At 48.4% G+C, this 22,984-nt stretch overlaps 1 long non-coding RNA gene across 2 annotated transcripts in view; it reads right to left on the bottom strand.

Annotated features, from left to right (window-relative positions):
* LOC144579934 (uncharacterized) overlaps window positions 1-19,174 on the bottom strand; it is a 59,380-nt gene extending 40,206 nt beyond the window's left edge. The window contains exon 1 of one of the 2 annotated variants that reach the window (XR_013528654.1): window positions 18,768-19,174. This is a non-coding gene — a long non-coding RNA (uncharacterized LOC144579934). The remainder of the gene's footprint in view (window positions 1-18,767) is intronic. The other variant, XR_013528653.1, reaches the window with a different exon arrangement.
* Between the last annotated feature and the right edge of the window lie 3,810 nt (window positions 19,175-22,984).

The raw sequence follows: 22,984 nt of genomic DNA, 5'->3' as shown, positions 1-22,984 counted from the left end.
CCTTCTTGTCTGGCTTATTTCACTTAGCATGTTTTTTTTTTTTTCTTCTTTTAAAAATAATTTCAACTTCTTCTAGATTCAGGGGGTACATGTGCAGGTTTGCTGCCTGGGCTGATGCATGATGCTGAGGTTGGGGTATGAATGATCTCATCTCTCAGGCAGTGAGCGTGGTACCCAACAGGAGTTTTTCAATGCTTGCCCCATCTTCCTTCCACCCTCTAGTGACCTCCAGTGTCTACTGTTGCCAACTTTATGTCCATGTGAACCCAATGTTTACATCCCACTTTAAGCAAGAACATGTGGTATTAGGTTTTCTGCTCCTGTGTTAATTCACTTGGGATAATGGCCTCCAGCTGTATCCATGTTGCTGCAAAGAACATGATTTCATTCTTTTTTTATGACTGCATAGTACTCCATTGTGTTCCAGGAATATATACACCACATTCATAGTGATATATATATATGCATATGTGTATGTATGTGTGTGTATATATATATACATGTACATATACATACAGATATACACACATATGGATATATGTATATATTACTTGAACCCAGAAGGCGGAGGTTGCAGTGAACTGAGGTCACACCACTGCACTCCAGCCTGGAAAAAGAAGAGAGTCCTCCAAAAGAATTGAAAACAGGTGGCCGGGCGTGGTGGCTCACGCCTGTAATCCCAGCACTCGAGGTCAGGAGATCAAGACCATCTTGGTCAACATGGTGAAACCCTGTCTCTACTAAAAATACAAAATATTAGCTGGGCATGGTGGCGCGTGCCTGTAATCCCAGCTACTCAGGAGGCTGAGGCAGGAGAATTGCCTGAACCCAGGAGGCAGAGGTTGCGGTGAGCCGAGATCGCGCCATTGCACTCCAGCCTGGGTAACAAGAGCGAAACTCCGTCTCAAAAACAGGTATTCAAAGGAATGTTTGTACACAAATGTTCACAGCTGTATTTTCCACAACAGCCAAAAGGTGGAAGCAACCCACAGGTCTTCCCAGAAACTGATGAAAGGGTAAGCAAAATGTGTTTTATGCACACGGCGGGTGTTATTCAAGCCATAAAAAGGAATGGAGTGTTGATATGTGCTACAATGTGGATGAATCTTGAAAACAGGCCAAGTGACACAATTCACAATAGCAAAGACACAGAATCAACCTATGTGCCCATCAGTGGTAGACTGGATGAAGAAGAAGTGATACACACACCATGATTTCATTCTTTTTGCACAATATTCCATGGTGTGTGTGTGCATATATATGTGTAAATATACAGATATACACGTGTATATATACATACACACACGTGTATATATGAATACCTGCATGCACATATGTATATGTGTATATGTACACAGACACATACATGTATGTGTACATGCATATATATGTGTATCTGGATACAGATACACACATGTGCATACGTGCACAGCTAGATAGGTACATATGCACATGCGTATTTGTGTGTGCACGCATGTATATATACATATGTGTACACGTGTATGCACATGTATGTGTATACATGTACATATATACATACATATACACACATATACACATGGATACATGCAGATATACATATACATATATATGTATATATATTTACACATATATATGCACACACACACCATGGAATACTGTGCAAAAAGAATGAAATCATGGTGTGTGTATCACTTCTTCTTCATCCAGTCTACCACTGATGGGCACATAGGTTGATTCTGTGTCTTTGCTATTGTGAATTGTGTCACTTGGCCTGTTTTCAAGGTTCATCCACATTGTAGCACATATCAACACTCCATTCCTTTTTATGGCTTGAATAACACCCGCCGTGTGCATAAAACACATTTTGCTTACCCTTTCATCAGTTTCTGGGCAGACCTGTGGGTTGCTTCCACCTTTTGGCTGTTGTGGAAAACACGGCTGTGAACATTTGTGTACAAACATTTCTTGGAAAACTTGTTTTCAATTCTTTTGGGGGGAATCTCTTCTTTTTCCAGGCTGGAGTGCAGTGGTGTGATCTTGGCTCATTGCAACCTCTGGTTCCTGAGTTCAAGCAATTCTCCTGCCTCAGCCTCCTGAGTAGCAGGGATTACAGGTGCTCACCACCACAGCCAGCTAATTTTTGTGTGTGTATGTGTATGTATATGTGTGTGTGTGTGTGTGTGTGTGTGTGTGTGTGTGTATATATATATATATATATATATATTTTTTTTTTTTTTTTCTAGAGACAGGTTTTCACCCTGTTGGCCAGGCTGGTCTCAAACTCCTTACCTCAGGTGATCTGCCCGCCTCAGCCTCCCAGAGTGCTGGAATTACAGGCATGAGCCACCGCGCCTGGCCAAGGGAATCTTTTAATACTGATACCAGGAGGCTGCACCAGCTCTTGAACAAACATTTCACTAGGAGTTAGCATGACGTGGCTGAGGGACGAGAGAGAAAAGGGCCTCAAATTCCAGCTCCGTACTTACAACTTATTTGCTGAGCCTGGCATTCCTCGCCGTCCAATGCAAATAGGAAAGCTGTAAGTATTATGGTTCCTGTACACAAAGTGTCTGCACCATTTACTGTGTGTGCGTGTGTGTGCGCGTGCATGTACGCATGTGTCTCTGTGTGTTTTAAAGAGACAAGGTCTTGTTCTGTTGCCCAGACTGGAGTGAGTACAGTGGCAGAGCTCACTGCAGCCTTGAATTCCTGGGCTGAGGAGATCCTGTCTGGTTTCAGCTTCCCAAATAGGTGGAACTATAGGCACGTGCCACCATGCTCAATAATGCTTTTATTTTTTTGTAGAGACGGAGTCTCCCTATATTGCCCAGGCTGGTCTCAAACTCCTGGCCTCAAGCAATCCTCCAGCCTTAAGCAATCCTCCTGCCTCAGCCTCCCAAAGGGCTGGGATTACAAACACAAGCCATCACACCCAGCCAGATTTTGCCTTCGATTATCGTAATTTGAAGGATGATGATCTAATAGAAATCTTCCCTGACCTGAGCTGACACTGGGGAGGTACCCCTGGACAAAGCATCTCTGGGCCCATGTGCACAACGAGAACCTCAGCCCTCCATCTCATCGTAGTTGGGGTCTGAGAGCACATAAGGGTTAGTGAGGCCGAGGCACCGCCCAAAGCTTGGGTTCCCTGCAGCACACAAGCTCCTCTGCAGAAGAACCGTCCGGGCTTCCTGCTGTTGCACGGTCTGGACACCAGAGGGCGCCATGAGAACAGAGTTCTAGCAGGACCCGCCACGTGCGCTCCAGCGCAAGGCTGTTTGGATGGGAACGTGGTTTTGGGAAACCCCTGGGCAAAACCGCTGCCTCTGCAGGGCCATCCCTCCGGAAGCGAGTGGCAGAGCTCCGAAGGCGACGATGCATCTGCGCTGGCTCTCCAGAAATCAGGCCGACTTGCCATAAATGCCCCATTCCGTCCAGCTCAATAAATGGCCTTCCTTCTTTTCTCTCCCCATTCCCTTCTCTTTCTCCCTCCTTTCCTTCTTCCGTTATTAATTATTAATTAATTAATTTTTGAGATGGAGTCTTGCTCTGTCCCCAGGCTGGGGTGCAGCGGCGAGATCTCGGCTCACTGCCACGTTTGCTTCCCCAGTTCAAGCGATTCTCCTGCCTCAGCTCCCCATAGCTGGGATTACAGGCACCTGTCACCATGCCCGGCTGATTTTTGTATTTTTAGTAGAGATGGGGTTTCACCACGTTGGCCGGGATGGTCTCGATCTCTTGACCTCGTGACCTGCCCTCCTCGGCCTCCCAAAGTGCTGGGATTCTCCGTTCCTCCTTCCTAATGTGGACAGTTACTGCTCCAATTCCTCTGCTTCCTCTAAGCATGCATGGTTGGCATGCACATTTTTCTTAGAGGAGAGCCATTCTGAAATGTGCCTGAAACCCTCGTAAATTCATTTCCTATTGCCATCCACAGAAACTCCAAGTTGCTAATCCGTTTGCACTCAGGAGAAGCATTCTAGGCGGTGGAGTAATCCTAGCGACCAGCACGGGGCATCTCTGTGGTCTCTTGTCAGGGGTGGTCCTGGGCTGAGCAGGCTAACTTGCAATACAGGGTGAATGATGCAGAAACGCATGGGCTATTCAAGGTGACAGGGTGAGCATGGATCCTTCTGTTTCTTCTCCAGCTGTGATGCCCAGATCCTGGGTTCTAGATCTCATCTCAGTCTGGTCTCAGGTTCTGTGCCTGGCCTGGCTCTAACCTCCTGAGAGTCTGCCCCAGGAAAGCCACAGAACAGCGACAAGCGGGTCACCCTGTCTGACCCTAGCCTGGCACTGAGCACTTCTGCCCAATTCCTTGTTCACTTCTTGCTGATGCCCTAGCTTTGCCCCCACCCACAACAACTGTCCCCAGAGCCACCAGCTTCAGGTTTCCAAGTCCTACTCTCCTCCCTCCCTTCACCACCTGCTCCACAAGGCCAGGAAGCCATGATGGTCCCTCCTTCCCATCTCCCTGAACTTTGGGGAGGAGTGTGATTATATTGCCCAGGACATATGGAAGATGAATTTCTCCCTTTCTCTCTCTCTCTCTCTCTCTCTCTCTTTCTTTCTTGAGACAGAGTTTTGTTCTTGTTGCCTAGGCTGGAATGCAATGGTGCAATCTCAGCTCATGGCAACCTCTGCCTCACAGGTTCAAGTAATTCTCTAGCCTCAGACTCCCGGGTAGCTGGGATTACAGGTTCGCCCCCACAACATCTAGTTAATGTTTTGTAATTCTCGCAGAGACAAGGTTTCACTATGTTGGCCAGGCTGGTCTCGAACTCCGAACCTCAGGTGATCCACCCACTTCAGCCTCCCAAAGTACTGGGATTACAGGCGTGAGCCACTGCACCTGGTCTGTATCCTCCCCTTTCAACAGAACATTACAATAAATTAGGAAATTTGAAAGCAACATAATCATCCACCAACAGATGAATGAAGACAGAAAATGTGGTACATACACAAGGTAGAGTACTGTTCAGCCATAAAAAGAAATGAGATCCTGTCATTTGCAACAACATGGATAAAACCAGAGGAAATTATGTTAAGTGAAATAAGCCAGGCACAGAAAGACAATCATTGCTCATCCTCCCTTATTTGTGGAAGCTAAAAATTAAAACAATTGAACTCATGGAGAGAAGAAGGATGGTCACCAGAGGCTGGGGAGGGGAGCAGGGAGTAGAGGAAAGTGGGGGTAATGGGTACAAAATTAGAATTAGATAAAATGAGTAAAGCCGAGGATTTGAAAGCACAACGGGGTGACTATCATCAATAATAATGTAATCGTACATTTTAAGATAACTAAGAGTATAATTGGATTGTTTGTAACACAAAGGATAACTGCCTAAGGGATGGATACCCCTTTTTCCATGATGGGATTATTACATATTGCATGTCTGAATCAAAGTATCTCATGTACTCCATACATACATACACCTACTATGTACCCACAAAAATAAAAAATAAATTAAAAAAAAAAAAGCAGGGCACAGTGGCTCACATCTGTAATCTCAGCACTTTGGGAGGCCAAGGCAGACAAATCACTTGAGGTCAGGAGTTCGAGACCGGCCTGGCCAACATGGTGAAACCCCATCTCTACTAAAAATACAAAAATTAGCCAGGCATCATAGTGCACACCTGTGGTCCCTGCTAATTGGGAGGATGAGGCAGGAGAATTGCTTGAGCCAGGGAGGCAGAGGTTGCAGTAAGCTGAGACTGCTTGAACCAAGATCACGTCACCATACTTCAACCTGGTCAACGGAGCGAGACTCCGTCTCAAAAAAAAACCAGAAAAGCAGCAGCAGAGGGAACAGGCACCTGTGAGGAGGTCTGGAGGAAGCTGCGTGCATGCTTCCACGAGTCCTACCCCAGGGAAGTCACACAGGATGCTGCTCATCTCCCTCCAGCAAGGAGTTCTGGCCACACATGAGAAACGTTTCCCATCAGGGAAGCTCATTAGGGAGTTAGCATGCAAGATTCTTCTGGGGGGCTGGTCACAAGTGTAACAAACATCGCCTTATGGATTTTTATTAACCTATGGCTGCTCATGAAATAATGGTTAAGATGACAGGCTCGGCTGGGTGCAGTGGCCACGCCTGTAATCCCAGCACTTTGAGAGGATGAGGTGGGAGGAGCGCTCGAGCTCAGGAGTTCCACATGAGCCTTGGGCCACGCAGCAAGACTCTCTCTACAAAAAACATTTAAAAGTTAGCCAGCTGTGGTGGCACGTGCCTGTAGTCCCAGCTACTTAGGAGGCTGAGGCAAGAGGGTCACTTCAGCCCAGGAGTTCGAGGGTGCTGTGAGCTATCATTGCACCACTGTGCTCTAGTCTAGGTGACAGTGTGAGACCCCAACTGTACAAAAAATTTAAAAAATTATCGAAGCATGGTGGCACGTGCCTGTGTCCCAGCTACAGAAAACTGAGGTGGGAAGATCTCCGGAGCCCAGGAGGTCGAGGCAGCAGGAAGCTATGATCATGCCACTGCACTCCAGCCTAGGTGACAGAGAGACTTCATCTCAAAAATAATAAAATTAAAAAAAAATCACAGTCTCCAGAGTTAGACAGCAGCTTCAATGGGAAGCTTCATCTGTAAAATGGGATTAATCATTCTATTCACTTTTTTTGAGACAGTCTCTATTGCCCAGGCTGGAGCGCAGTAGTGTGATCTTGGCTCACTGCAACCTCTGCCTCCTGGGTTCAATAATTTTCCTGCCTCAGCCTCCTGAGTAGCTGGGACTGTAGGTGCCCACCACCATGCCCAGCTAATTTTTTTTGTATTTTTAGTAGAGACGGGGTTTCACCATGTTGGCCAGGCTGGTCGTGAACTCCTGACCTTGGGTGATCCACCTGTCTCGGCTTCACAAAACGCTGGGATTACAGGGATGAACCACCGTGCCCGGCCAGAAGATGAATTTTAGGCAATATACCTAGGCCTGGTGCGGCAGCTCAGACCCGTAATCCCAGCACTCTGTGAGGCCTGAGGTGGGGGCCGCTGGAGTCCAGGAGCGTGAGACTAGCTGGGAAACATAATGAGATTCCTGTCCCTAAGAAAATAAAATTAAAATATAGCCAGTCATGGTGGTGTGCGCCTGTAGTCCCAGAAACTCAGGGGGCTGAGGCAGGAGGATCGCTTGAGTCTGGGAGGTCAAGGTTGCCGTGAGCTGTGACTGCACCACTGCACCCCAACCTGGGCCACAGCAAGACCTGGTCTCTAAAATAAACAAAAAAGAAACAGAAAAATGCATCGCAGGGCATTAAATGGGGCTTTGTTTCAGTTTTGGCTGGAGGTGTGAGAAACAGACTCACCCATTCAAACCCAAAGGATGTACTCAGAGACCCAGAGAACAGTGAAAGTGAGACTACTTCTTCTCTTCCTTTTTTTTTTTTTTTTTTTTTTTGGAGACGGAGTCTAGCTCTGTCTCGCGCACAGGCTGGAGTGTGCAGTGGCGCAATCTCAGCTCACTGCAACCTGCACCTCCCAGGTTTAAGAGATTCTCTGTCTTAGTCTCCTGAGTAGCTGGGATTACAGGCACTGCCACCATGCCTGAGCCCCAGCCACTGTGCCTGGCTGAAAGTGAGGCTTTTAATGACAGACTTGCAAGATGGAACGTCTGGCATGTAGGCACAGCCAGCACACTTTCAACAAACAATTTATCCCCAGGTGTACAGGTCCCTCCCCAGCTCCTCTTAGGCCGAGTACTATGGGATTACAATCTTCCCAGACACTGCCTATCGGTAGTTGGATCAAGGCTTCGAGTATGTTCTTTAGGGTTTTCCTGCAGCGTTTTATTTAAACTCATAATGCATTGCGACTATTTCAGGACTCTTTAAACATCTGACTTGGCTGGGCGCGGTGGCATGCCTGCAATCCCAGCACTTTGGGAGGCCAAGGCAGGTGGATCACGAGGTCAGGTGTTTGAGACCAGCCTGGCCAACATAGTGAAACCCCGTCTCTACAAAATACAAAAAATCAGCCAGGCCTGGTGGTGGGTGCCTGTGATCCCAGCTACTCAGGAGGCTGAGGCAGGAGAATCGCTTGAACCTGGGAGGCGGAGGTTGCGGCGAGCCGAGGCTGCACCACTGCACTCCAGCCTGGGCAACAGAGCGAGACTCTGTCTAAAAACAACAACAAAACAAAAACATTTGACTGACGGCCCTAGAGGCTGTACTTGGCCGTGAAGAAAGGTTGTAACCACCTAGGTTGCAAGCTAGCCTGAACTAAATTCTTTGGTGGGGCGAGAGGGGTCAGTTAAGGGGCCCCAATGGATAGGTGGCTGGTCACCAGATGAAAGGGAAAGCAGGAAGTTGAGGGGGGGACTCAGTACATTCTGCCTATTTCTTTGTTTAAACCTATATTTAGGCACTTAGAATTGAAAACGGACCACCATATACAGGTTATCTTCTAGACAACAGCTGTCAAGCACTATCGGATGCCGAAGTGAGGTGCTTTGACAGAACAGAATTACATTTATTTATAAATATGTATATATACACCATGACATGAATAAAACTTATAAACAGCCAGTCACAAAAGATCACACGTATTATACTATTCCATTCCCATAAAATGTCCAGAGTTGGCAAACCCAGAAAGGAGATTCATGCTTGCTAGGGGGTAGTGGAGGAGGGAGTGGGCTTTTTCTGGGCTGATGAGAATGTTCCAGAATCACACAGTGGGGACAGCTGCACAACTTCATGAATGTACTAAAAACGACTTCGAAGTGGTGAATTTTATGGTATGTGGATTCTATCTCGATAAAAAATTAGAATAATGCAGCTGGAGTATTCAGGCAATTCTCCTGCCTCCGTCTCCCGAGTAGCTGGGATTACAGGCATCCGCCACCACACCTGTCTAACGTTTGCATTTTTAGTAGAGATGGGTTTCATCATGCTGGCCAGGCTGGTCTCGAACTCCTGTCCTCGTGATCCACCTGCCTGGGCCTCCCAAAGTGCTGGGATTACAGGCATGAACCACCGCGCCCAGCCATGAGGTTACCCTTTTGAAGGACTGCCAGATTGTCTTACAAAGTGCTCTGTCGTTTTATATTTCGATGTATGAGGATTCCAGATGTTTGCACAATCTTTGAGCACATTTGTCATTATCTTTTTGCCAGTAGTGGGAGTGAGGAGGGTGTGAGGTGGTATGTTGTGATTTCGATTTGAATCTCCCTTATGGACTAATAACGTTCAGCATGTTTTCATGTGTTTACTGGGCACTTATATATCTTCCCTGGAGAAATGTCTAAGTGCCCCCAGTCAGCAGCTTCTTGGCTTATTTTAAATATCAGGGTGGGGCACAGTTGCTCACACCTGTAATTCCAGCATTTTGGGAGGTCGAGGCAGGGGGATTGCTTGAGGCTGAGAGTTCAAGGCCAGCCTGGCCAACATAATGAGACCCCCCAACTCAAAATAAATTAAATAAGTAATAAAAAATTAGCTGGGCATGGTGACATGCACTTGTAGTCCCAGCTACTGAAGAGGCTGGGGCAGGAGTGTCCCTGGAGCCCGGGAGTTCAAGGCTGCAGTGAGCTACAATCACGCCACTGCGCTCCAGCCCGGGAACAGAATGAGACTCTGAAAAAAAAAAAAAAAAAAAAAAAATTGCATTGTCTTTTAATCATTGAGCTGTAAAAGGTTTTTTTTTTTTTTTTTAAAAAAAGGAGTTTCGTTCTTGTTGCCCAGGCTGGAGTGCAATGGCATGATCTCAGCTCACCACAACCTCCACCTCCCGGGTTCAAGCAATTCTCCTGCCTCAGCCTCCTGAAGAGTTCCTTATATATTCTGGACACTGGACCCTCGTTATATTTCTGAATATTTTTCTCCCATTTCTGTGGGTTATTTTTTCACTTTGTTGAGAGTGTTCTTTGGGAAAAAGAAAAAACTGTTTTTAAAAAACAATTTTGGCTGGGCACAGTGGCTCACACCTATAATCCCAACACTCTGGGAGGCTGAGGTGGGCTGATCATCTCAGTCAGGAGTCAGACCAGCCTGACCAACATGGTGAAACCCCATCTCTACTAAAAGTACATCCACCAGGCATGCTGGTGCGCACCTGTAGTCCCAGCCACTCAGGAGGCTGAGGCAGGAGAATCGCTTGAACCCGGGAGGTGGAGGTTCTAGTGAGCTGAGATCGTGCCACTGCACTCCAGCCTCACTCACAGAGTGAGACTTCCCACTCCAAAACCACATTTGGTGAAGTCCAATTTCTGTTTTTCTCTTCAGTTGCTTGTACTTTTGGTGTCCTACCAAAAGCATCATGTCATCCAGGGACAGAAAGCAATTCTCCTGCCTCAGCCTCCCGAGTGTGAGATTGCAGGTGCCAGCCAAGGCATCCCGCTTTCTGCATCAACTGGATGTTGGTTCTTGTTTCAATTTTAGCAGAATTCATGTACTCTGATAGGGGCACTTTTCAAACTGATGTCTTATCCTTCCTAATGACTCAAACTAGATCCTGTTCAGACATGTTGTAACAGGTTAGTATGAGTTTATTTTGGCATAAAAAGATTTTGAAATCCATACATAGTTCTTTCATAATGCACATTTTCCATGAACTTTAACTTTTTTTTTTTTTTGAGATGGAGTCTTGCTCTGTTGCCCAAGCTGGAGTGCAGTGGCACCATCTTGGCTCACTGCAACCTCTGCCTCCTGGGTGCCAGCAATTCTCCTGTCTCAGCCTCCCGAACAGCTGGGACTACAGGTGCGCACCACCATGCCAGCTAATTATTTGTATTTTTAGTAGAGATGGGGTTTCGCCATATTGGCCAGGCTGGTCTTGAACACCTGACTTCATGATCCACCTGCCTCAGCCTCCCAAAGTGCTGGGATTACAGGCGTGAGCCACTGCGCCCGGCCCTCCCCCAACTTTCTGAAGACCCCCTCACGTGTATATACCTTGTAAAATGGCTGAGTAGAGCGAATTTACCTACTTAGGATATTTCATAATTTGATCTTTATATTTCGCAGAGATCAAATCGTAACAACGTGTCATCTTTTTGTGTATGGCTTCTTTCGCTTCAGGTTTTCGGTTTACCCACACCGGGGCGTATGTTATGTTTTTGAGTATAGTAGTCCCACTTTACCTGGAGTTTCGCTTGCTGGGGTTTTAGTTACCTGCAGTCAACTTCAGTCTAAAAACATTAAATGGAAAATTCCAGCAATACACAATTCCTAAGCTTCAGATCCCATGCCATTCTGAGCAGTGCGCTGAAGTCTCATGCAGTCCCTCTCCATCCTGCCCGGGAGGTGGCTCATTCCCTGGTCCATCGTGTTCACAGTGTAGGTGGACACAGTCTGCCTGTTAATCATTATTAGCTGACTCAGGAATCAGGCTGAGGAAAAGGGCTTCAGGCCCAATACTATGCATTCTTTCTCTAATACAACAAAATTAACTCACGCCAGCACCATTGATGCCAAAGAAATCAAGACTGTCTGAACTACCTTTTTTTTTGAGAGGGAGTCTTGCTCTGTCATCAGTCTGGAGTGCAGTGGCACAGTCTCAGCTCACTGCAATCTCCACCTCCCGGGTTCAAGCGATTCCCCTGCCTCAGCCTCCCTAGTATCTGGGATTATAGGCACATGGCATCAAGCCAGGCTAATTTTTTTTTTTTGTATTTTAGTAGAGACTTGGTTTCACCATGTTAGCCAGGATGGTCTCCATCTCTTGACCTCGTGACCCACACACCTCAACCTCCCAAAGTGCTGGGATTAGAGGCGTGAGCCACTGTCTGAACCATCTTACCTGCCATGATCTTAATTTTGATTGCCCTCCCATCCCTTTGTATTCTGTATATAACAAATGAAATTAACAGCCCTTCTCTTACCGTCAAAGCAATTAGCCACCAATGATACTGAAGCGATGAAAACACAGATTATGAAAAGTTAGACTTCGATTCTTATAAAATCCCAACAGCAGACAAAGCCAGGAGAACTTCAACTACTGGGAGCTGATAACCAACAATTCTCCCAGCAGAGATCCCGATTTGTATATGACTCTCAGCCGAAGACGTCCTGCACTCATGAACTATTCCCTCATTAGGCTTCATAACAGATGCAATCCCCGGATGCTTGAATCAAACTACCTTGAACCGCGGCACGGCCAGGCCTTCACTATGGCCAGTGCTCACAAACGTGTGGGTCTAAACACAGTTTTATGCCTCTTACCTTAGAATGCACCTTTTTTTTTTTTTTAAATTTGAATAGACATTTATCCAAAGATGACGTGCCAGCACATGAAAAGATGGTCAGCATCATTAGCCACTAGGGAAATGCAAATCACAACCACAAGGAGGCATCATTTCGCTTCCACCAATACGGCTAGCATATAAAACGCAGCAGATAGTGAGTGTTGATGAGGATGTGGAGAAATTGGAAGCCTCGTACATTGCTGGATTATAAAAGGGTACAGGCACTTTGGAAAATAGTTTTGCAGCTCCTCAAAGTGTTAAATATACCGTATGATTCACCTTCTCTACTCCTAGGTGTGTATGTAAGAGGATTGGAAATGTGTGTCTACACAAAAACTTCTCATGAACATTCACGGCAAGATTATTTATGATGGCCACAACATAGAAACTTGAATGGTCCATCACACTGACGAATAAAAGTTTGATATATCCTACAGCAGAATATTAATGAGCATCCACAGTATCACATCACTGTAAACCTACCCAGCATTGACTTTTTTTGGGGGGGGAGACGAAGTCTCGCTGTGTCACCCAGGCTGGAGTGCGGTGGTGCCATCTCAGCTCACTGCAACCTCCGCCTCCTGGGTTCAAGCGATTCTCCTGTCTCAGCCTCCCAAGGAGCTGAGACTACAGGCATGCACCACCATGTCTGGCTAACTTTTGTATTTTTGGTAGAGATGGGGTTTCACCATGTTGACCAGGCTGGTCTCGAACTCCTGATCTCGTGATTGGCCCACCTCAGCCTCCCAAGCTGCTGGGATTACAGGCGTGAGCCATTTTGCCCGGCCACATTTAACCTTTTAAGTTAAAGACAGAGGGGATCTGTACTTCTCTGCAGCGACTGCCTCAACTAGGTACTTCCACATGACTCCTTGTCAACCTTTCAACAATCATGACTTTATTCTGCATTATTCAGCTAAAGATATTGCATTTTATTTACCATATGCTTCCTGAACCAAAGATAATCAAAACACAAACACAAACCCCCAACCCCTAGAACTAAAATGAACAAAACTCTGCTGCATTCTTTCACTGTCCTCACAGCGCTAGGCCTACCCACAGCCGTTTTAACCATTTTATTTCCCACCCTACTATTTCCATCCCTCAGTCATCTAATTAGTAACCGACTAGTTTCTACTCAACAACGATTTGTACAAAACAAATAATAATCACCCAGAGCATGAAAGCACCAACCTCATCCCTTACACTTGTCTTTTTTTTTTTTTTTTTGAGACGGAGTTTCGCTCTTGTTACCCAGGCTGGAGTGCAATGGCGCGATCTCGGTTCATCGCAACCTCCGCCTCCTGGGTTCAGGCAATTCTCCTGCCTCAGCCTCCTGAGTAGCTGGGACTACAGGCACGCGCCACCATGCCCAGCTAATTTTTGTATTTTTAGTAGAGACGGGGTTTCACCATGTTGACCAGGATGGTCTCGATCTCTTGACCTCGTGATCCACCCGCCTCGGCCTCCCAAAGTGCTGGGATTACAGGCGTGAGCCACCGCGCCCGGCCCCTTATACTCGTCTTGAGCAACCTCCTCAGACTTCTGCCCCGTTCATTTACACCAACCACCCGTTTATCAACACATCAAGGTGTAGCGACTCCCTTACGAGCAGGCGCAGTAATTATAGGCTCTGCTTTAAAACAAAAGTCTCCTGGCCGGGCTCGGTGGCTCACACCTGGAATCACAGCACTGTGGAAGGCTGAGGTGGGTGGATCACGAGGTCAGGAGTTCAAGACCAGCCTGACCAATATGGTGAAACCCCATCTCTACTAAAAATACAAAAAGCAGCCAGGTGTGGTGGGGGGCACCTGTAAGTCCCAGCTACTCAGGAGGCTGAGACAGGAGAATTGCTTGAACTTGGGAGGTAGAGGTTGCGGTGAGCCGAGATTGCACCCCTGTACTCCAGCCTGGGTGACACACACTCGTCTCAAAAAAAAAAAAAAAAAAAGAGAAAGTCTCCTTAGCCCACTTTTTACCACAAGGCCTACCTGCCCCACTTATCCCCATACTAGTAATTGTAGAAACAGTCTACTTATTGAGCCAGTGTGTGATTAACACTAGCTGTGTGAGTAACAGCCAACATTACAGCCAGTCTTTTAATTTAATCAGAGTAGCCACTCTAGTACCGTCAACCGTTAGTCTTCCCACAGCTTCAATCACCCTTTTTATTCCAATTTTACTAACTATTCTCAAATTTGCCATAGCCCTTATTCCGGCATGTACGTTTACACTCCGAGTAAGCCTTTATCTACAGGACAACACGTGACCCACCAAACACATGCCTACCTCATGGTCATACCCAACCCTGGCCACTAGCTGGCGCTCTCTCAGCTTTCCTAATCACATCTGGCCTGGCCACGTGGTTTCACTTGAACCCTGGGCCTACTAACCAACGCACTAGGTATCAATAATGAGGTGATATTATCCGACAAAGTACATTTCAAGGCCACCAGACAACAATCATCTGAAAAAGCCTCCGATACGGTATAATCCCATTTATTATCTCAGAAGTATTCTTTGCCGGTTTCTTCCGAGCATTCTACCACTCTAGCCTAGCCCCATCTCCAGAATTAGGAGGGCGCTGACCCCCAACAGGCATTGTCCCCTCAGTCCCTTAGAAGTACTCCTCCTGAATACTCTGTACTCCTTGCATCAGAAGTTTCAATTACTTGGGCTCACCACAGCCTGATAAGGTAATCCAGGCCAGCTCCAGCGGCTCACACCCGTAATCCCAGCACTTTGGGAGGCAGAGGCGGGTGGATCACAAGGTCAGGAGTTCCAGACCGGCCTGGCTAACACGGTGAAACCCCATCTCTACTAAAAATACAAAAGTTAGCTGGGAATGGTGGTGCGTGCCTGTAGTCCCAGCTACTCTGGAGGCTGAGGCAGGAGAATCGCTTGAATCCAGGAGGCAGAGATTGCAGTGAGCCAGCCTGGATGAGAGACTCTGTCTCAAAAAAAAAAAAAAAAAAAAGTAGTTGATAATTGAAAACACATAATTCAAGCACTAACCATCACAATTAAGGTGTTTTAGGTATTTACCTAGGTATTTACTTCACCCTCCTACAGATCTCAGAATACTTGGAGGCCCGTTTTACTATCTTGGATGGAATCTACAGCTCAATATTCTTCACAGCCACAGGGTTTCATGGACTTCATATTATTGGGTCAGCATTTCTCACTGTCTGCCTGCTCTGCCAATTAAAACCTCACTTTACCTCCAACCACCACTTTGGCTTTGAAGTCACCACCTGATACTGACATTTTGTAGATATAGTATGACTTTTTTTTTTTTGAGACAAAGTTTCACTGTGTTGCTCAGGCTGGAGCGCAGGGGGTGATCTCAGCTCACTGCAACCTCTGCTCGCCCCCCCACCCGCCCGGGTTCAATTGATTCTCCTGCCTCAGCCTCCCCAGTGGCTGGGATTACAGGCGCCTGCCATCTTGCCCGGCCAATCTTTGCATTTTTAGTAGAGATGGGGTCTCACCATGTTGGCCAGGTTGGTCTCGAACTCCTGACCTCGTGATCTACCTGCCTCAGCCTCCCAAAGTGCTGGGATTACAGGCGTGAGCCACGGCGCCTGGCCGACTATTCTTATATGTCTCTATCTACTGTTGAGGATCCGGCTCTTGTAGTATCAGCAGTACTATTGACTTCCAATCAATTAATTTTGATAACACCCAAAAGAGTGATTAACCTAACAATGGCCCTAGTGATCAACACCTTACTGGCCCTATGCCTAATAATACTTACCTTTTGACTCCCACAACTTAATATTTATATAGAAAACTCCAGCCCCTATGAATGCAGGTTTGGCTCAGTAGCCTCCGCCCGCCTCCCCTTTTCCATGCAATTTTCCCTAGCAGCCAACTCCTTGCTCCTTTCGACCTAGAAATTGCACTGCTGCTACCACTACCATGGGCCCTTCAAACAAACAACCTTACACTAATGATCAGCATAGCCCTTACACTAGTTATTAGCTTAATCCTGGGCTGAATTATGAATGAACCCAAAAAGGATTCCATTGAATTGGTAAACAGTTTAAACCAAAATAAATGATTGACTCATTAGACTGTGATAGACCGTATTTCCCAAAGGCTCTCTATCTACGTCGATATATTAGGGGTATCTGCTGTCACTGCTAGGAGCATTCGTCTATCAATCTCATCTAATATCTCCTTACTATGCCTAGGAAGCATATTATCAGTGTTTATTATAAACATTCTCATAACATTAAATATACATTTCGCTCTAGCATGTAGTAGAATAACATCCATTTCCTACTGGTATTTGCTGCCTGTGAGGGTGCAGTGGGCCTCACATTACTAGTTTCCATCTGCAACACATATGGCCTAGATTACACACAATCTAAACTCAATGCTCAACATTATTATTCCAACAACTATACTTTTACCAACGACACGATTCTCTGAAAATTCTATAATCTGAATCAGCACAACTACCCACAGCCTGTTCATTAGCCTCGTTGCCTTGCTGTTTTTTAATCAGTTCAACAATTCATCCAACCTCTCACTAATATTCTCTTCTGGTCTGCTCACATTGCCCCTTCTAATCTTTTATTTTGAGACAAAGTTTCCCTCTTGTTGCCCAGGCTGGAGTGCAATGGCATGGTCTCCAACTCACTGCAACCTCCACCTTCCAGGTTCAAGCGATTCTCCTGCCTCAGCCTCCCGGGTAGCAGGGATTACAGGTGCCCACCACCATGCCCAAATTTCTTGTATTTTTAGTAGAGATGGGGTTTCACTATTTTGGCCAGGATTGTCTCGAACTCCTGACCTCGTGATCACCCGCCTCGGCCTCCCAAAGTGCTGGGATTACAGGCGTGAGCCACCACAGCTGGCTGCCCTTCTAATCTTAACAGCCTGGCTCCTACCTCCTAGTTACAGCAAGCCAGTACCACCTGTCCAATGAATCACCTCTACAAAAAAAGCCCCATATCTCTGTCCTCATATCCCTACAGGTTTTTAAAATTACGACATTCACAGCCACAGAACTAAAAATATTTTATATTCTTTGAAGCTACAGTAGTTCCTACCTTCGTCATCATCATCCGCCGAGACAAACAACCAGAACGCCTCAATGCAAGCTCACATTTCTTTTTTTTCTTTTTTGAGACGGAGTTTCGCTCTTGTTACCCAGGCTGGAGTGCAATGGAGCGATCTCGGCTCACCGCAACCTCCGCCTCCTGGGTTCAGGCAATTCTCCTGCCTCAGCCTCCCGAGTAGCTGGGATTACAGGCACGCGCCACCATGCTCAGCTAATTTTTTTGTATTTTTAGTAGAGACGGGGTTTCACCATGTTGACCAGGATGGTCTGGATCTCTTAACCTCGTGATCCACCCGCCTCGGCCTCCCAAAGTGCTGGGATTACAGGCTTGAGCCACTTCTTATTTTATGCACTAGGAGGGTCCCTCCCCCTGCTTGTTATGCTCGTTCATACTCAACATACCTCAGGCTCACCAAATATGCTAGTAAGAATATTTATTGCCCAGGAACTATCGAGCTCCTGATCCAGCAGTCTCCTGTGTGTACCATGTATTAGGGCTTTTACGGTAAGGATGCCTCTACGGGGACTTCACATGAAGCCCACATAGGTGAATGAGGCTTCTCTTCGCAGCAGCAGGAGAGCCAGCTCAGTTCTGCCGCTGGCTCCATAGCACGTGCAGGGCACTCCCAAAGCGAGGCGGCCGCAGTATAATTCCACTCACCCTTATCTTAGCTCCTAGGAGAACACAGAGCCGACCCCTTTCATGCTACCCCTATTTGGGATAGGGATGACAAGCTCTATTTGTCTACAGACCGACCTAAGACCCCTTCCTGCCTATTCCTTTGTAAGCCACATAGCACTTACGATGGCGATCCTTATTCAAACCCCTTGAAGCTTTACAGGTGGGTCAGCCTTATAATTGCCCACGGACTCACTACTATTCTGCCCAGCAGCTTCCAGTTACAAGCGAGTCCACAGCTGAATTCTATCTGCCACTTACCCGAGGCCTTCAGACACTGCTTCCGCGAATAGCTTCTGGGCGACTCCTAGCGAATCTCACCAACCTCGCTTCCCCCCCTACCAGGAATGTAGAACCCTTGGTGACTATGGCCTCATTCCCCTGATCCAACATCATCACTATTACGCTTGTAGGACTTTTTTTTTTTTTTGACAGAGGCTCGGTCTGTCACCCAGGCTGGAGTGCAATGGCACCATCTCGGCTCACTGCAACCTCCGCCTCCTGGGTTCAGGCAATTCTCCTGCCTCAGCCTCCCGAGTAGCTGGAACTACAGGCGCGCGCCACCATGCCCAGCTAATTTTTTGTATTTTCAGTAGAGACGGGGTTTCACCGTGTTGGCCAGGCTGGTCTCGAACTGACCTCACATCCGCCCGCCTCTGCGTCCCAAAGTGCTGGGGTTACAGGCGTGAGCCACCGCGCCCGGCCCGACTCCGCAGGCCTCCTAAGCCTCCGACCAGCTGCCTTCTCCGCCGTGCTCATCCCGGCAGCCCGTTCCCTGCTGGTCCGTGGCGGAATTCCCAGTGTGGGCTGCACGTTCGGACGCCGACGTTAACCGAGTCTTCACACACTTACCCTTCTCCTCGCGGTCTCACCGCGGGTCACCCACCGCCGGCCGTCCCCGTCCACGCTTTACCGGTGACACGGCGTGGGGATGACGGCGCAGCCGGGCGGACGCCAACACGGCAGCTCTCCCAGCGGTCCGCGCGGCCCTGGCTGTGTCCCTCCCGCAGCACCTGAGCGCTTCCAGAGCACGTGCCTGACCCCACCCCAGGCGCCCATTCGCCTGCTCAGCAGCCACGGGAAGGTCCGCTTACCTCGCCTCCTCCCGACTCCGTCCGGTGCGGTGGAAGGCCCCGCACTCCAGCACTATAGTCGTAGCAGGAGTCTTTTTCTTTTCCTTCTTCCTTCCTTCCTTCCTTCCTTCCTTCCTTCCTTCCTTCCTTCCTTCCTCCCTCCCTTCTTCCCTCCTTCCTCCCTCCTTTCTTCCCTCCTCCCTCCCTCCCTTCTTCCCTCCTCCCTCCCTCCCTTCTTCCCTCCTCCCTCCCTCCCTTCTTCCCTCCTCCCTCCCTCCCTCCCTTCTTCCCTCCTCCCCTCCCTCCCTCCCTTCTTCCCTCCTCCCCTCCCCACCTTCTTCCCTCCTCCCCTCCCCCCCTTCTTCCTTCCTCCCTCCCTCCCTTCCTCCCTCCCTCCCTCCCTTCTTCCTTCCTCCCTCCCTCCCTACTTCCTTCCTCCCTCCCTCCCTTCTTCCTTCCTCCCTCCCTCTCTTCTTCCTCCCTCCCTCTCTCCCTTCTTCCTCCCTCCCTACTTCCTCCCTCCCTCCCTCCCTCCCTTCTTCCTCCCTCTCTCCCTCCCTTCTTCCTCCCTCCCTACTTCCTCCCTCCCTCCCTCCCTCCCTTCTTCCTCCCTCCCTCCCTCCCTTCTTCCTTCCTCCCTCCCTCCCTACTTCCTTCCTCCCTCCCTCCCTTCTTCCTTCCTCCCTCCCTCTCTTCTTCCTCCCTCCCTCTCTCCCTCCCTTCTTCCTCCCTCTCTCCCTCCCTTCTTCCTCCCTCCCTACTTCCTCCCTCCCTCCCTCCCTCCCTTCTTCCTTCCTCCCTCCCTCCCTTCTTCCTTTCTCCCTCCCTTCTTCCTTCCTCCCTCCCTTCTTCCTTCCTCCCTCCCTTCTTCCTTCCTCCCTCCCTTCTTCCTTCCTCCCTCCCTTTCTTCTTCCTTCCTTCCTTCCCTCCCCCCTTCCTTCCCTCCCCCCTTCCTTCCCTCCCCTCCCTCCCTCCTTCCTTCCCTCCTTCCCGTTTCGCTCTTGTTACCTAGGCTGGAGTGCAATGACGCGATCTCGGCTCACCGCAACCTCCACCTCCTGGGTTCAGGCAATTCTCCTGCCTCAGCCTCCCGAGTAGCTCGGATTACAGGCACGCGCCACCGTGCCCATCTAATTTTTTGTATTTTTAGTAGAGACGGGGTTTCACCATGTTGGCCAGGATGGTCTCGATCTCTTGACCTCGTGATCCACCCACCTCGGCCTCCCAAAGTGCTGGGATTACAGGCGTGAGCCACTGTGCCGGGCCAGGAGTCTTTCTACTCACCCGCTTCTACCCCTTGATAGAAAATCACGTGGGTCCAAAGCTTCGCATTGTGTCTGGGGGCTGCTACCAGTCACTGAGAGAATTTTGTGTCAGAGCACAGACTGCAGTAACACCAAATGATGTGAAAAACGTTGTGGAAGTCTCTGCCTCAAGCCAGCTGGGTCTTTTGGTTTTGTTTTTGTTTTGAGATGGAATCTTGCTCTTGTTGCCCAGGCTGAAGTGCAGTGGCACGATCTCCACTTGCTGTAACCTCCACATCCTGAGTTCAAGTGATTCTCCTGCCTCAGCCTCCCGAGTAGCTGGGATTACAGGCACCCGCCACCACACCCGGCTAATTTTTATATTTTTAGTAGAGACTGGGTTTCACCATGTTGACCAGGCTGATCTCAAACTCCTGACCTCAGGTGATCCACCCGCCTCAGCCTCCCAAAGTGCTGGGATTACAGGTGTGAGCCACCGCCCCCGGCCCAGCTGGGCCTTGTAATAAGTGACAATTGGCATTATCCAGCCACACCCAACATTCCTTCCCTCCTGCACCCAGGCCTTTTTAAAAGCTGTATTATTTACATGTTCAGAATCACCACAACCTCCGTGGTGAGCAAGGCACCTGAGAAACGCCAGGGCTCTGCAGAGCTTCACCCTCACCTCCTTCTCCCTTACGGTCCGCGGCCTCGCACTCACAGACACACCTTCCTCAGCGGCTTCCACTCTAAGGTCTTATTATGGAAACCGCTGACACATCACACAACAGCACCTGGGCCTTTCTGTTACTTTTACTGTTACCTCCTCGACGGCCGCCTACAGCACCCGTGTTATTTTCTTCACTCTACTAGGACAGCCTCGAGTCACAACCCTCATCATTACAAACGAAAATAACCAGGAGTGTGAATTAGTTCAACATTGTGGAAGACAGTGTGGCAATTCCTCAAGGACCGAGAAATAGAAATTCCATTTGACCCAGCAGTCCCATTACGGGGTATATATCCAAAGGACTATAAATCGTTCTACTATAAGGACACATGCACACGAATGTTCACTGCAGCACTGTTTACAATAGCAAAGACCTGGAACCAACCCAAATGCCCATCGATGATAGACTGGTCAGGGAAAACATGCATATATACACCATGGAATATTATGCAATCATCAAAAAGATGAGTTTGTGTCCCTTTGTAGGGACATGGATGAACCTGGAGACCATCATTCTCAGCAAACTGACACAAGAACAGAAAATCAAACACCTCATGTTCTCACTCATAAGTGGGTGTTGAATAATGAGAACACATGGACACAGGGAGGGGAGCATCACACACGGGTCTGTCGGGGGGAATAGGGGAGGGACAGCAGGGGGTGGGGAGTTAGGGGAGGGATAACATGGGGAGAAATGCCAGATATAGGTGATGGGGAGGAAGGCAGCAAATCACACTGCCATGTGTACCTATGCAACAGTCTGGCATGTTCTTCACATGTACCCCAAACCTAAAATGCAAAAAAAAAACAAAAAAACCAAATGAAAATAATCCCCTTAGTTAACTCAATTAAGCACCTAACAATCATCGGTATCTGCCGGATTCCTCATTATCCCTCCTTCATCGCCGCAGACAGCTATGCCACAGCACCTGAAACTCAGCCGTAGGTGTGACCATTCAGGCCCAAAGAGAGAGCGAGATGGGAACAGCTGGTCAGCGGAGCAGTCAGAACACGCACAACATTGATCAATCCATTTCTCTACGTGATATGGTTGGTGGCGCCCCAAAGCAGTAACAGCCAGGATCACAGATCACCACGACACAGCTAATCATCATGAAAAAGTCTGGAATGCCGTGATGGTCACCAAACTGTGACCCAGAGACATGAGATGAGCATGCGCTGCTGGAAACACAGTGCCCAGAGCTGTGCTTGAGGCTGGATTGCCACAAACCTGCAGTCTGTAAAAAGCTCAGTAAAGCCGAGTGCAGTGGCCCGAGCTGGGCTTGCATCACACAGTGGGTGGCTGGAAACAGCACATGTGTCTTCTCTCAGGGTCCTGGAGGTCGGAAGTCCACAACCCAGGTGCCAGTGGGGCCATGCTCTGTGTGTGACTCTAGGAGAACCCTTCCCTGCCTCTTCGGGGCTCCTGCTTGTGGCCGGCGATCTCTGTCCCACTCTGGCTTGCAGTGGTGTCACTCACTCCAGTCCTGCCTGGGTTGCCGGGTGGCGTTCCTGCTGTTTCTCTGTTATAGGGATACTAGTCATATTGGAATAGAGGCCCATCCTACTCCAGTGAGACCTCGACTTTCATTTATTTATTTATTTGTTTGTTTCTCTTCTTTTTTGAGATGGAGTTTCATTCTTGTTGCCCAGCCTGGAGTGCAGGGGTGCCATCTCAGCTCACTGCACCCTCCGCCTCCTGGGTTCAAGCGATTCTCTTGCCTCAGCCTCCCAAATAGCTGGGACTACAAGTGTGCACCACCACACCTGGCTAATTTTTGTATTTTAGTAGAGATGGGGTTTTGCCATGTTGGCCAGGCTGGTCTTGAACTCCTGACCTCAGGTGATCTGCCTGCCTCGGCTTCCCAAAGGGCTTGGATTACAGGCATAAGCCACCGTGCCCCCGCCAGTTTCTTTGAGATAGGGTCTCACTCTGTCACCCAGGCTGGAGTGCAGCAGCTCAATCATAGCTCACTGCAGCCTCAAACTTTTGGAGTCAGGTGATCCTCCCGCCTTGGCCTC

Source organism: Callithrix jacchus, chromosome 2 (genome assembly GCF_049354715.1).
Source record: "Callithrix jacchus isolate 240 chromosome 2, calJac240_pri, whole genome shotgun sequence".
In the NCBI taxonomy this organism is placed as follows: Eukaryota; Metazoa; Chordata; class Mammalia; order Primates; family Cebidae; genus Callithrix; species Callithrix jacchus.
This window is presented reverse-complemented; position numbering and strand designations above follow the sequence as displayed.